Below are 15,736 nucleotides of genomic sequence, written 5' to 3'. Positions count from 1 at the left end.
GCTTTTCCTTTGCCAGTGAAGAGTTTTGCAGTCTGTGGATATAAAACTGAAGCAATCCAAGATATTTTGTAGGATTTAAGTGCTATGATACGGGGCTTTTTATTTTTATATGTATTTGAAGAGCCTGAAGTTGTTCATCACATTATTTGATGATGTTATGTTTTCCTTCTGTAAGTCGAAACCCAACAAACTTGACGATACCATCGTCACACTAAAATTCTTGGGCAAATGCAGGAACCAGGTCTGCAAAGGAAGCAGCTTGGGGTTTCTTATAGTTATGATCCTACCCGTGTTCCTGCCTAGCTCAGTATGAACGGCATTCCTCCTTCCACTAGAGGTGCAGTAGTTCTGACCTGCCTGTGGGAAACGAGATTTTCAATGGATGGCTCTTCAGAGAGCTGCTCATGAGTATACGGAGCTTGGGGAGACCATGTCCCTCTTCCTGGGGAGGAAGAGAGTTTGTGGCTCTTCACTGCCTGCCCGAATGGAGAGATTTCCAGATGAAACCAAATGTCACCTGAATAAAAGTTGCAGCTACATCACAAGTTACCAATGCACTGGGGGAACCCTCATGAAATTTTCAGTCATTTGGAGTGGTTTTCTCAAAACAGACTGAAAATTGTTTTCCAGCATTAAGTTTTATTCATGCTATAAAAAAGTCATTATCTTCTCCAAAGCAAACCATCTTGTAATCGCTGTATTTCCTTCCAGGACCACCCTCGCTGGATACAGTACCAAGCGTGGAGTCCAGAGGAGGGATTGGGTACAGGGCTGGATTTTCAAATGAAAGAATCATAGATTCATGGAATGGTTTGGGTGAATGGGACCTCAAAGCCCATCCAGTTCCAACCCCCTGCCAAGGACAGAGACACCTTCCACTGGATCAGGGGATCCAAGCCCCATCCAACCTGGCCATGAACACCTCCAGGGATGGGGCAGCCACCACTGCTCTGGGCAACCTGGGCCAGTGCAAAAGACTACTTGCAGGAAATGCCTGGAGAGACTTTTTAGTCTCAGAGGACCCTGATTTTACTCTTCTAATAAAATGTTTTTACCTACGGCACTGGAATGTGGTTGAGACACAAGCCAACCCCTCGCAGAAGTAGCCACAGTCTTTGATAGGTCACATCTCAAGGACAGACGGGACATCTTCATGGCCATTGCAGGGGTGACTGCAACTCACCTCAAAACAGCTGAGAGAAATTAAACAGTATTACACCGCGCCCACACTGTAAGCCACGCAAGCTGTTTGGTTCAGTCTTTATTCCAAGCTCGCAGGCGCTGTGTTTACGCTGTGAGCGGTGCCTCTGCCAGCGAGGTTAAAGCTGGCTTGGCTGTTTGACATGGCTGCTGCCCTGGCTGCAGTGCTGGCGTTTCCCTGTCGAGTGTAGCTGTGCCATGCTCACAGAACCCCAGATCAGCAGTGGGCCAAAGGGGGTTGTGAACAGTCTGATTGCTGCAGTGTAGAACATGAAATGAGTGAGACAAATGCCACGCGGACAAAATAGCAGCCAGCAGAGCATTTCCTTAGACTTCTTTTCCCCTGCCTCCACCCTACCAGCTCTTGCATCTCTTCAATCCAGTCTCCACGGGGACTGTAGTGAGGGAGAAGGCAGTGCCATAGCTGAGCGTGTGGCCTACAGATCTGGTTGACCTCGAGTCTCTTTGCCCTTGTTTCCCTGTGATCTGCTCTTAAGCTGCCTCCCATCTTGAGAAGTGCTTAAATTATGCTCTGTTGTTTTAAACACCTTGCCTTGTATTTAAGGTTGGGTTTTCTCTCTAGCAAACCAGCTCTGATTGATAACATTGGAAATGAAATGATCTTTTCCCCGCTGCTGCTTAAATTCTATAGCATCCCTAATTTTAGGGACTGGGGAAAAAAATACATCTGAAATCTGAAGAGGTTTTAAATCTGTGCCCTGAAACAAACTTTGAAACATCATTAAAGGAATGTATTAATGTTACACAAAAACGCCGCATCGTTCAAAGCAATCGCAAGAGTCATGTCTCATCATAAAGCAGTAACAGAGGCCTTGTTGCTGCTAGGAAGGCTCTTCCTCCTTAAATTACCCACCGCGTTGCCCCCTGGATAACAGATGGCAAACTGTTGTGAGCTCTTACTGAAACCTGCAGGATTTCTCGGTGCCTTATTGAATCTAAAGGTGAGACTTTGCCTGACATGGAGGTTCAAGGACGCCTCGCAGTGCCAGAAGCCCTCTTGGACATATAAAACTGCCCCAGGAGTTGCCTCAGCAGTGGGACATGGGCCTCCTAGTGCCTTAAACTAAGCAGCTTTCTTGAGCCTTGAAAGCCATATCATGAAATCATGGAATGGTTTGGGTTGCAGGAGGCCTTAAATCCCATCCAGCCCCACCTCCTGCCATGGGCAGGGACACCTCCCACTGGATCAGGGGCTCCAAGCCCCATCCAACCTGGCCTGGAACCCCTCCAGGGATGGGGCAGCCACCGCTGCTCTGGGCAAGGAGAGATAAGACAGTGGATATGGGAAAGGAAAATTAACCAGAAGTTGTGGCTGTATTTGTTCCCTTTCTGTGGTTTCTTGAGATGAAGATGCTTCTCAGGGAAAGCAACCAAACCAGGATGGGCTATGGCCAAGGTTAGGGCTGGGAGGAGTGAAGAAAAATTAGTATTGGTTCATCCCAGTTGGTAAAAGGACCTAATGACAAAGAATAGAAAACAATCTGTGCCTTTTTTACTCTTAGTTTTTAATTTAAGAAGTAAAAGCAAGGCTGGCTTTTATTTTTGTCTTGAAAGATTTTTCGTCAGGAGCAAATAACTGAGGTTTAAGACACTTCTCTGCGAGCACAGCTCTGTAGCACTTGCAGGCAGAGAGAATTCCGTGTCTGGTTCCTGGAGGAAGCCTGTGTGTCCCTGTGTGGGAGCGCAGTCCTCTGGCAAGCGGCGTTATTGACTGGGAAATAAATCAACTGTGGTCTCAGCGGAGCCTGGCTGGCTGCAGAGCTCCAGCTTCCCTTTCGAGTCAACCATACCTCGGCCTTTGCTGCTGAAACTACTAGGATTTAGGAATGTGCTGTACTTTCTGTGCAGGGAAGTCATTTTGGCTGCGGAGGTGGTTGCGTGTGCAGAGGCTGCTCTGTCAACACTGTGGTTCTGCTGCTGACAGTGGAGGTTCAGGAGCTGTGTTTTCAACGCGGCCTCTCGCCTTGTACTCCTTGAAGGAGTAAAACCGTCCCTCTGGCATAAGCAGTGGCCAAGCAGCCACCATGTGAGCGACGCCTGCCAGGCCGGGCACAGTGCAGGGATGGGAGATGAGCAGGGACAATCCGAGCTCTCTGGAGGGTGGGAGCGCGCAGTTACCAAGCTGCAGCTTCCCTGGCAGCACACAGCGTGGAATCCCAAGGGAGGGAAGGGAGATGAGCCCGAAGGACTCCTCATTCCTAGCCAAAACCATCTTTCTTGCCTATTTTATTTTTCCTTAGGAATGAGCTTTTTGATTTGAAGTGAAGCTGGACTGCGCTGACTGTTGTGGTGGTCATGTCGGAGTGTCGAGATCCAAGGACAAGAGCTGCTCAGTGTGATAACCCTGAGCTTTGTCAATACATGAGGCAGAGTACCGGGAGCACTGGCACCCAGGGAGCAGCAAGGGGATAGGTCACACCGTGAATTTGCAGTGTTCCATTTAAAGCCAGGCTGCTATGTCCAATCCTTCCATGCAGGAGGATGTGCCTGCGAGCCAGAGCTGGGAGAAAGGAAGGATTCATTCTGGGACATGCTGGAGATTTCAAAGCTGCTGAGGCGAAGTCACTCCTTTTGCTTCTTCCACTTGTGAATTTCCACCCCAGTCCTGTAATAAATTGAAAATTGTTTGGTCAGCGTTTGCAGTTGTGGATGCTTTTCACTGTGTTCTGTGCCGAAATGCCATTGTAGAGAGCTGTCGTGGCTTCGCTGTGTGACCAGCATTGCTCTTACACTAAGAAACACAGTTTGTTGTCCCCTGTGTTCTGTGCTCATTTCTCCTAACGTGTGTCTGCTTGGATTCCGGGGAAATGAATGGAACTTTTTTTTTTAAAATGATGTGAATCTGACAAATAAACTGAAATAAAATGAGAACCAAAGGCTGCTGGTTTTCCTTGTCTTTCGGAAGCACCCCGATATGTTGCCCTCGCCTGGCTGCTGCCTGCCCGCTGGTTCCCTCCTGGTCTTTGCTTGGTTAAATTTTTGTTGGGGTATTTGTGGCAAAATGTTTAATATTTTCATCTACTTTCCAAATTCTTGGCACTTTTCCTGCCTGCCTTGGTTAACGATGCGCAGGAAACACGCTGCATCGGGGCAGAGCTGCGTCTTGGTTAAGCCCCGACTTATGTTTGATATCCAGTGCGTCGTTGCCCATCAAGACTTGCCTGGAGACTTCCCTCTTCTTTGGCACAAGATGGATTTTAAGGGTTACTTTCACCACCCAAAAAGGGACTTCAGGTAAGAGAAACATGCAGCCAGATTTGTTCCTGACCGGTTGTTTTGGGTTAACATTGAAGGGGAATCTTTTGGCCCAGGTGCAACGATGGGCAGTGTTGCAGATCCTGCTAAAGCAACCTGTGTCAGGGGGGAGTCGCTGACGCACAGCCTGGACTTCATCACCTGCTGCCACATTTTGGGGCCAAGAGGAAGCCCCAAGTCTCAGCGCCTTCAAATAGCACATGGAACAGGGTTAAACAGGAGCTCGGCTCTCGGTGTCAGCAGAGGATGATGTCTTGCTGGAATAATTGTCCATCAGCAAGACACAGCCTCTTGATCTGCACTCTTCAGCACTGCATCCTGTGTGGCACAGTGCAGGGATAGGATGAGGGGGAAGGGTATTCAGCTGAAAGACAGGAGATTGAGATGAGATCTTAGGAAGGAATGCTTTGCTGTGAGGGTGGGGAGGCCCTGGCCCAGGTTGCCCAGAGCAGTGGTGGCTGCCCCATCCCTGGAGGGGTTCCAGGCCAGGTTGGATGGGACTTGGAGCAACCTCATCTGTTGGGAGGTGTCCCTGCCCATGGCAGGAGGTGGAACTGGATGGGCTTTGAGGTCCCTTCCAACCCAAACCATTCCTTGAGTCTATAATTTTCATTATACCTTCAAACTGTCCACTTTGTATTAATGCCAAACGCAGAAGAAACCAGCAGCTGAAGATGGGACACGCATGTGGCAGCATCGCTCTATTTATTCCAGTGCAACTCGTTTGCATATAAGAGCATTTCAGGTGAGTCCTGCCCTGCCCTTTCTATTTTGGAGCACAGGATGCACCACTGCGGCTGCAAGGTAAAGCTTTCTGCCATTTTGCTGCTGATAAATCTTTAATAACATTGTGCCTAGTAAAGCAAAAACCTTGCAGACTTGGCCTGTGCCTCACGAGCTGGGAACAGGGGAAGTCAGATATCAGCAGCCGGAGTGCCACAGCACCCAAAGCCTGAATAAATCACTGGCAAGATGCAGTCTCATGGTGCGACACATCAAGTCCTGTCTTTTCAGTGCCAAAATATTTCTTCATGCTTAGCTGTGGGGTTTTTGACTTTTAAGCCCAGGTTTTTGGCTGCCCTTGGTCTTTCGCAGTGCCCAAGCCTTGCAGCCCCTGGATGGAGGATGCTCCGTGCCACGCAGGGGCTGCAGAGCCGGCTCCAGCGCTGGCCTCAGATGGCAACGCTGCCCGGTTCCTGCGCTGCCTCCCGGCCAAACGCCACAGCTCCTGCATTGACAGAAAAGCAGAGATCTAAGATTTTTTTTCCTCTGCCTACATGGAGCAAATTAATTTTAGAATCTCCTATGAGAGGCTGAGAATGGGCTGTCTGCGCCTCTCAGATATTTCTGATTCGTAATGGTTGCAGACAGCTGGGTTATGCTTCTCATCTCTCAGTGGAGGAAAAAAAACCTTAGACTGAGTTTTCCAAATCTACCCAGGGCTGTGAAACACGGTGGAAATCTTTGGAAGGGGGTTGTTGCCCTGCTTCAGGGAGGGCTCAGCCCTCTGTGCTGCTCCCACCCCTCCCACATCCTGGGGTGACTTTTCCACTTGCGTCAGTATTTCACTTTGAATAATGGTTTGTGCAGAAGGTTCCCAAACACAAAGTGGGTTCTGGGTATTTTAAGAAGAGGCAAAAAAAATCTGTGCTCTCCTTCCTCCCAATTCCAGCTCAGGGCTTGGCCTGGCTTGGAATCATAGAATCACCAGGTTGGAAAGGACCCATTGGATCATCGAGTCCAACCATTCCTAACACTCCCTAAACCATGTCCCTAAGCACTTCATCAACCCGTCCCTGAAACACCTCCAGGGAAGGTGACTCCCCCCCTTCCCTGGGCAGCCTCTGACAGTGCCCGATGACCCTTTCCGTGAAGAATTTTTTCCTGATGTCCAGCCTGAACCTCCTCTGGCGGAGCTTCAGGCCATTCCCCCTTGTCCCGTCCCGTGTCACTTGGGAGAAGAGCCCAGCTCCCTCCTCTCCACAACTTCCTTTCATACATTGTTGGAAGAACAACACATTTTTAAAATTCCCAGGTGTCAAATCCCTAAAGTGCTCCTGAGCAGAGCTGGTGCCTCCTGCCCCTTTCTTCTGCCAGACCTGGTGGCAGAGGCCCGCTGTGGGGAGACCTTAGAGCAGCGCCCCGTGCCGAAAGGGGCTCCAGGAAAGCTGGGGAGGTGCTCTTGATCGGAGAGTGCAGGGACAGGACGAAGGAGAACAGTTTTGAGCTGAAAGAGGGGAGATTGAGTTGAGATCTTAGGAAGAAATGTTTTGCTGTGAGGGTGGGGAGGCTCTGGCCCAGGTTGCCCAGAGCAGTGGTGGCTGCCCCATCCCTGGAGGGGTTCAAGGCCAGGTTGGATGGGGCTTGGAGCCCCTGATCCAGTGGGAGGTGTCCCTGCGCATGGCAGGGGTGGAACTGGATGGGCTTTGAGGTCCCTTCCAACCCAAACCATTGTGGGGTTCCTCAGGGCTCAGTACTGGGTCCAGCTCTGTTCAATGTCTTTATCAATGACCTGGATGAAGGCATTGAGTGCACCCTCAGCAAGTTTGCAGATGACACTAAGCTGGGAGGAAGTGTGGATCTGCTGGAGGGTAGGGAGGCTCTGCAAAGGGAGCTGAACAGGCTGGACTGCTGGGCCGAGACCAATGGCATGAAGTTTAACAAGGCCAAATGCCGGGTCCTGCACTTGGGGCACAACAACCCTATGCAGCGCTACAGACTGGGGGAAGAGTGGCTGGAGAGCTGCACAGAGGAGAAGGACCTGGGGGTGCTGGTTGACAGCCGACTGAACATGAGCCAGCAGTGTGCCCAGGTGGCCAAGAAGGCCAATGGCATCTTGGCTTGGATCAGAAACGGTGTGACCAGCAGGTCCAGGGAGGTTATTCTCCCTCTGTACTCGGCACTGGTGAGACCACACCTCGAATACTGTGTTCAGTTCTGGACCCCTCACCACAAGAAGGATGTTGAGGCTCTGGAGTGTGTCCAGAGAAGAGCAACGAAGCTGGTGAGGGGGCTGGAGAACAAGTCTTATGAGGAGTGGCTGAGAGAGCTGGGGCTGTTTAGCCTGGAGAAGAGGAGGCTGAGGGGAGACCTTATTGCTCTCTACAACTGCCTGAAAGGAGGTTGTGGAGAGGAGGGAGCTGGGCTCTTCTCCCAAGTGACAGGGGACAGTACAAGAGGGAATGGCCTGAAGCTCCACCAGGGGAGGTTCAGGTTGGATATCAGAAAAAAATTCTTCACAGGAAGAGTCATTGGGCACTGTCAGAGGCTGCCCAGGGAGGTGGTCGAGTCACCTTCCTTGGAGGTGTTTAAGGAACGGGTGGATGAAGTGCTTAGGGACATGGTTTAAGGGAGTGTTAGGAACGGTTGGACTCGATGATCCAATGGGTCCTTTCCAGCCTGGTGATTCTGTGATTCTATTCTATGATTGTCTGGACTAGCGTGGACTTGTTAAGAAAACAAACAGGTAGGAAGGTATTCCTCATTCAGAAGTGGATGGAATTCAGCCCTGGATGAGTCTAGGCTGGTCCTGACTCTGGAAAAATGGAAAAGAAGATTCATTATTCTCTCATTATTGTCTTTGCAAGCACAATGAACATGCAAGTTAACCAAAATAGTAACAGTGACAGCGAGTTGGCATCTCTGTTTGATAACCAGGGTCCCTTTGAGATGTTGCAATGAGATCTACCAGGGTGGCTGTGGGATTTGAATTTGATTTTGTTAAGTCACGTTCCCAGAATCTGGATCTCCATGAGCAATGTAGAAGCCTGGGGGGAAATCCAGGCATTTCTGTTCTGAGTGATGCTCTACCTGGCACGCCCGATGAATCAGATTTTCTGACACAGGAAAGAAAAAATCCTATTTCATGGTAAAGACATGTTGCTGTCTTCCTCCATAGCTTTCACAAATCCAATGTAAATGTGACCCACAAGGCCATATTTTCATCCTTAGTGTTAGAAAACTGGGGTAATGTTGGGTGGAGGTGAAACCCATATATTTTGAGATGGTTTTGGCACCGGTGAAATTGGTTGGCAATGGTTCCGGAGCAATGCTGTGGGTCTTCACACCATGGCACCATATTTTACATTCACAGAATAGTTTAGGTTGGAAAAGACCTTCAAGATCCTTGAGTACAACCACAAACCCGACACTGCCAAGTCCCCAGGTGCCACAGCCACACGGCTTTTAAACTCCTCCAGGGATGGGGACTCTGCCAGTTCCCTGGGCAGCCTCTGTCAGTGCCTGAGAACCCTTTCAGTGAAGAAATGTTTTCTAATACCCTAATATCTTAAATAGTTTTTCCTAATATCTAATCTGGTGCAACTTGAGGCCATTTCCTCTTGTCGTATCCCTTGTTAGCCGTGAGAAGGGACCAGCACCCACCTCTCCACAACCTCCTTTCCAGGAGCTGCAGAGAGCGATGAGGTCTCCCCTCAGCCTCCTCTTCTCCAGGCTAAACATCTCCAGGGCCCTCGGCTGCTCCCAGAACCCCTGGGCTCCAGACCCTTCCCCAGCTCCGCTCCCCTCTCTGGATGCGCTCCAGCCCCTCAGTGTCTTTCCTGGAGTGAAGGGTCCACAACTGAACCAGGGATTCGAGGTGCAGCCTCACCAGGGGAACGATCTTTTCCCTGCTCCTGCTGGGCACCCCATGGCTGATCCAAGCCAGGATGCTGCTGACCTCCTTGGCCACCTGGGCCACTGCTGGCTCATAGTCAGTCCTCTGTTGACCATCATCCCATTTTTCTACTGGGCAATGTGGGAGTTTTCTTCCAAGACACATCCCTTTCCTTTAGCAGCAAAATCCTTGTGGCAAACCCCTGTGTCTGAATACCGCAGCATTGTGGCCTTTATAACGCACGAACTTCAATTTAAGACCATTCCTCATGTGCATCTTTCAGTGATGCTTGCCATGTTTGTTTCTACTAGGAAAAAAATTTCCAAACAGCTGCCATCTGGTGATATCCGGGGGACCAGCTGTTTCCTGACTTATTTGAAGGGAAATGTGGTATCTACTCTATTCTTCTGCCATATCCTATTGCTTGAATAGTGATAACACCAAATGCCTCAAGAACTAAATGAGACCACTACTGCTCTGCTTGATCATTCCCCTGCACACAGTGTGACAAAACCACTGGGAGTTATTCAGAAGCTCTGGGTTTGTTACTTTTGAATCGCTTAATGGCAATGGAGGGTCTGTGGGGTTGGCCGTGCAGAGGCGAAGGCTCCACCTCTCACGGGTGGATATTATGCTCATTTATATAACCCTGCAAATAATTTCTTTAAAGGCAAACCACTGTCCTTTAGCAGCAAGGTGGGTTTTTCTTGTATGCAAACAACTAAGGAGAAAGGAAAGATGCCTATAGGAACGCTGGGGAGCACTCTGGATCAGGGAGGGCAGGAATGGGACAAGGGGGAAGGGTTTTCAGCTGAAAGAGGGCAGATTGAGATGAGATCTGAGGAAGAAATGTTTTGCTGTGAGGGTGGGGAGGCCCTGGCCCAGGTTGCCCAGAGCAGTGGCGGGTGCCCCACCCCTGGAGATGTTCAAGGACAGATTGGATGGGGCTTGGAGCAACCTGATCCAGTGGGAGGTGTCCTGGCATTGGAATTGGATGGGCTTCCAACCCAAACCATTCTATGGTTCTGTGATTAAATGAGAACCTGCTTCTCTTCAGTCTCCATGCTTCATCCTATTGCCTTTCACTTGGGAGCAGAGCCCAGCACCCTTTCCAGGAGCTGTAGAGAGTGATGAGGTCTCCCTTCAGCCTCCTTTTCTCCAGGCTAAACAGCCCCAGGGCCCTCAGCTGCTCCTCATAACCCTTGTTCTCCAGCCCCTTCACCAGCTCTGTTTCCCTTCTCTGGACATGCTCCAGCCCAACGTCTTTGCTACACTGAGGCATCCAAAACTGAACCCAGGATCCCAGGTGCAGCCTCACCAGCACCAAGTCCAGGGGGACAATCTGGTCCTACTGACCACACCATGGCTGATCCAAGCCAGGATGCTGTTGACCTTCTTGCCTACCTGGGCCACTGCTGGCTCACGTTCAGCTGCTGTCAACCAGCATCCCCAGGTCCTTTTCCACCAGGCAGCTTTCCAGCTGCTCTTCCCCAAGCCTGGAGCGTTGCGTGAGGGTGTTGTGACCCAAGGGCAGGACTTGGCACTTGACCTTGTAAAATCTCATCCCATTGGTCTCAGCCCATTGATCCACCTAGTTCAGATCCCTTTGTAGAGCCTAACGTGGCAGAAAGCAGGATGTGTGTTAGGAGACATAAAAAAGAGTGACCAACCCTTTCCCAACGACAGTTGAGGGGAAACCAGCAACCAGGATTATGCTTTCTAGTTCAGTCCATTTTGTGCAATAAATGCTGCAGAATAAGCTTCAGCGATGACCTGGTTTAGGAGACAAATACTTAAAAGTCAGTTCCAGTAAATACAACTGTGGTCATCTGCTTCAGCAAATATAGCTACACCAATAATTTCAGCCTAGGCAGCCCTGGACGCTGAAGGGGCTGACGGGAACCAGAGAGCAGCACGTGTAACCGTGACACTGCGCAGCAGCTTACGAAACAGAAGCAAACGGGTGACCGGGCATGAACTGTTTCCCAAGACAGCCTGTAAAAATTCACCTCACTTCATTATTGATGACCCCTTTTTAAGTGAAATGTTTGCCCACAACCAAGAACTCTGGAGAAGCACAGCAAAGCAAAGAATCATCTCAACCAACGTGTTTGGGTGCTGTCCCTAGGAGATTCTAAATCTGAGATTTTAAATAAGCACCTGACTTAAAAGAACAACCATCATGCGATTCAATTATTTATACTTGAAACCAACTTGCAGATGCTTTTGTCTGCTAAAAAATACATGGTCTCTGAAGGCTTCAGAGACCTAAAACACAGACTGTGTGTCTGAGGATGTTCTGTAAATCTTAGCTAATCACAATAAAATATATGGTAATAAACCAGCATCCTTTTTATTTAAAAGAAGATATGCAAGTTGAATACTGCTGCTGCTCAGTAGGGTCCTGTAGTCAGAGGGATGGCTTTCAAATCAGGTTTTTCGTGTGTTTGGATCGAAGAGACCAGGTTCTCTGAAGCTGTGAGTGTCTGCTGTGATACTCCAGTCAGACTTTTGGGAGCTCAGGAGGCAGAAGGATCCACAGGGTGGGGTTTGTTGTTGTCCTGAGCCTGGTTCTGGCAGACCTGAAGTGAGGACACCTACCACCTTAACGTCGATCTCCACATCCAGCTCCTGGCACTCAACAACATGTTCAGGCTAGAAGTATTTTTCCTTTGCCTCCCGTATGTCCCCCTAATCTGTGTCTTGCAAAGTCCATTGGAATCTGTAGTTGACAAGTGAGTGTTCGCAGTAAGTGTTCCCTATGTGACCGCTCTGGATCCAGTTAGTTCCACAAGCTGCTGGGAGACGGGATATAGAAGCCTTGGTAGTTTCTGTTGGACAACAGCTTAGCAGTAAAGATGCAGTAGGAGCTACTGCCTTTCTCAGAAGAAACCTACTGTAACAGCTTGTTTGCTTGAGTGACCTGAAAAATTATGGCCCAATAACAAGGGGAATAAATGGGAAAAGACCTGGTATGTCTGTACCTCCTCTGACTGCTTTCAAGTGTTGCAGTTGCAAGCCAAATGTGAACATTTGCTGCTAAGGGAGGGCCATGGCAATCAGTCACACAGGAATGGAAAGCTACATTGAAAACTGGGCCAGATCACCATCAAGTATAAAGCCAACATCTGTAAAGCACGGGCAACTGTTTGAGTCTGACTTAAGGGTAGTGGGGCAAGTCAAGAAACGAGAGGATTACCTAGGTGCCAGGAACACATTTCTTCTTATTTTTAGGTCTTGATTAAAAAACTAGAAAGATGCAAATCTTGCAATGAAAAATACCGAATCATAGAATTGCTTAGTTGGAAAAGACCTTTGAGATCATCCAGTCCAACTGTACCTGTCCACTACTAAAACTGTATCTCCGAGCACCTCATCTGCCTGTCTTCTAAATCCCTCCAGGGACGGGGACTCCATCACTTCCCTGGGCAGCCGTTCCAGTGCCTGAGAACCCTTTCTGTGAAGAATTTTCTCCTAGTATCCCAATATTACAAACAGTGGTAAACACTCCAGTGAGTAGAAAGGTGGGAGGTAACAAAGGTGATATATTCAAGGATGTTATCAAAATTACTGCCTGATGTTTCATGCTTGAAGGGCTCTGCCTACAGTCACCTATTCTCTCCAAAAGAAAGGTTTCTAGCACTACTGTTTGGCCAGTTGATTCACTGCACTACAGCATCGAAACTGCAAGACCACAAGTATGTCTGAATAGTCCTTCAAGAGTTTGCTGGTTTCTACGGAATAAATAAGGCAAATTGTCCTCAGTAGTTCATTAAGAGCTTGTTCTGAGCAATGTTTAAATGGCTGCAACACACACAACTAAAACCATTGCCTGCCAGGTACTGGTTAAATGTGGGTTAAGTTGGAAATGAAGCAACAAAAGACAAATTAAAAAATAAGAAGGAACGTCTTTTCCTTTACTGATCACACAGGTTTCTGATTTGTTTCCTGTTAGTAATTCTTACAGAACACGTAAATGATAATATGATACATGATGGGCCTGGAGACATAACCAGAGAGAAACACGATCAATAAAAACTGTAAATGAGATGAGACACGTGGAAGTCAAACCTCTATTAACATGTGCAAGGGAGCATTTAAAAACTAACGGTAAGGAAATGTATTAGTACAAGCCTGCTTCTGCAAGTAAACATGCTCCTAGAAGACTAGGATTTTTCCAGTTGCAGATGCGATGCTTTGGAAATGAAATGACTGGAAAGCTTTTGTTGTAGAAATGGTTACAAACTACATCATTTCTAGCAACAGTGTATTTAGAAAAAAGTGTCAGTCCCTGAGCCAGCAGGTAAGAACCTAGAAGATATTTATATCTCTATATATACTTAAAAAAACCAAAAAATTAGTGATGCTTTATAAGCTCATAAGAGTAACAGAACCGCAGCAATCAATCTTTGGAAGAGAAGATGGAAAAGTGAGTTGTAGAGTGATAAACTTCTTTCAGTTTGCTACTTGAATTGTTGTTGGGCTCTCAGTGCCAGTTCGGAAGGCGAAGTTCACCCAGCATCCTCTAGTTTTCCAGTTGGGGGTAGAAAAAGGTAGTGCTTCTAAAAAGGCTTCCAAAAATATGCATGGAACACAGAGCATAACAGTTAACAGCAAGAAACTATCAGCAAGTAATGTGTCTGTGCACAACGGAGAAGGTAATGTTAAGTGCGGTCCAGAGACGAAGACACAGGACAACTGGCTACCTGCGGGCACAGCTGCACTAACGATCGCCTGCTGCTTCTGTTTGTCTCACTTTCACTTCAGCTAGAGTGGAAAAAGAGACAATAAGGCACAGGTATTTTTGCGCATCGCAAAGGAAGAGCACTGCTGGGCCATGGAGCACAGAGGTTCGGTGCCAAACGAGTGAAACGAAGGGCAATGCAACTTCGCCAGAAGCGATGCCTGCTGTTTCTGACTGCACTGGAAAGGACAAACTGCCACAAACCCAAAAGGAATGGAAAATGGGAAGTCCTGGGAAGTGCCACCTTGCTCGACGAGCTTACGCCACTTCTTTGGAGAACTATTTGTTTCTACAGAAACGGAAATGCTAATGTTCCAGAGAAACAATGTTCTTGGGTCAAAATCCATGTTTCCTTAGATTCCAGTTTAGATATTAACACATTGGAAATTGTTAGGTGCACAAGCGTTTTTGTTGTCTGAAACTTGAGAAAGCTGCTCTGCATGCTCAGCTTCTCCAGATCATTTTGTTTTCCCCATTTTGTCCCAGGGTAACTGGCTCAAGCGCAAATGGCATCTATGGGAGGACAAATGCTTCAGGACTCTGAAACACAAAACCAAAGATACCGAGATGTTAGTCACACAGGAATTACAGCAAGTGACAAATTTGCTTTACAGGGGAAATTGAGTTTTCTTTGGAAAATTGTGCATAACAGCAAAAGTGAAGTCAAAAACTGGTGGCCAGTCACTCTCTCAGGGCTTTGAGGAGATGCTGGCAGCAGACACCATCTGCCGTGGCAGTTTTTAGCAAGGGCAATATGCACAAATAAGCAAACAGCAAATGTAATGCTCCAAAGTGATTCAGAACTTCCCTGTTTAAGAAGCCTGGAGCAAAAAGACACAGATCCCATACACTACAATTAGCTGCTTTGTAGGAAACTGCACGTGTGAGAAGTTTGAGGGCAGGATCCCACAGCAGCTGGATTTGTACAGACGTAAACTTGCTTTAAATAACCTTTGGTTACATAAAACAGCTACCGCTTCTGAGGCACTGCAATTTCATTAAGCCAATTTCTGCAGTAGATCCCAATCCTGTTTCTGTATGTCAACACACCCTCTGGTCATGCGCAGCCATACGCGATATGAGCCACTGCATGAGCCAGTGCCACCCAAGAGGCAGAACTGTGCTTTGCGCTCTCATGATGATACAAGACAAGTTACAAGTGAACTGGTTTCTCATTGAAAACCTTGCTTTCTGACTAGGAATTCCACAATTCTGGTCATAATTAATTCATGAAACCCTTTGGGTTGACAGCTTATGGATTGCAGAAGGAATAGTAGAAGAGAAACTCCAACACAAACGCTGAGGAGCCCCTTCTTGCCATATGGTGCCAAGCTAAGCAGTAAGACATTGCACAAAACCACTGATGCTTCCATAAGACTCAGCCACACGTGTGTGAAGGAAGGGGAAAGGAGACAAAGTCCAGAGATAGGTGGGAGAAACTTGCAGGGGGATGCTCTTCATGTCTTTCAAGAGCTGACGCACAGCAATGTTCAGCCTGGCACTTAGAGCTCCCCAGAGCTGAACTGGCTTGTACCACAAAAAACAGATGAATGGCAAACTCTGTAACTGCTGCAGGGTTCTTCAAAGCACTTTGATATGGAGAAATACAGCAGTGTTGTTGGGAAATCCTGTGGAAGTAGCACCTCCTAAAAGCCAACAAGAGATTAAAAAGGGAGCAGAGCTGGCATGGGTACTGGGAAGAATCAGCAAGGCATCTCGTCAGAGAACACAGGAGAGAAACAGCAGATAAAATGTGGGTGAGCTCACCCATCCTGGGGAGGCAAGGTGTGTGATACACCTTCTGGATATCAGCTGACTTTGGGATATTGCCTTCGGATTGGTTGGCCACCTCACCTTCCTCCCCACACACTGGTGTGACAAGCAAAAACTGCTTCTCCTCT

General features: G+C 48.1%; 1 protein-coding gene across 2 annotated transcripts in view; it reads right to left on the bottom strand.

The window, feature by feature from the left end:
- Window positions 1-3,688: 3,688 nt before the first annotated feature.
- The window catches only part of NINJ1 (ninjurin 1), a 31,180-nt gene continuing 19,132 nt past the window's right edge, over window positions 3,689-15,736 (bottom strand). Inside the window, exon 4 of one of the 2 annotated variants that reach the window (XM_054076421.1) lies at window positions 3,689-3,826. The gene's annotated coding sequence lies outside the window, so the exon portion shown is untranslated. Of the gene's footprint in view, window positions 3,827-11,422; window positions 14,376-15,736 lie in introns of those variants that run through there. The other variant, XM_054076420.1, reaches the window with a different exon arrangement.

The sequence above is a fragment of the Cuculus canorus genome, chromosome 11 (assembly GCF_017976375.1).
Source record: "Cuculus canorus isolate bCucCan1 chromosome 11, bCucCan1.pri, whole genome shotgun sequence".
Classification (NCBI taxonomy): domain Eukaryota; kingdom Metazoa; phylum Chordata; class Aves; order Cuculiformes; family Cuculidae; genus Cuculus; species Cuculus canorus.
Note: the sequence above shows the minus strand (reverse complement) of the source record. Positions and strands in the feature narration are given on the sequence as shown.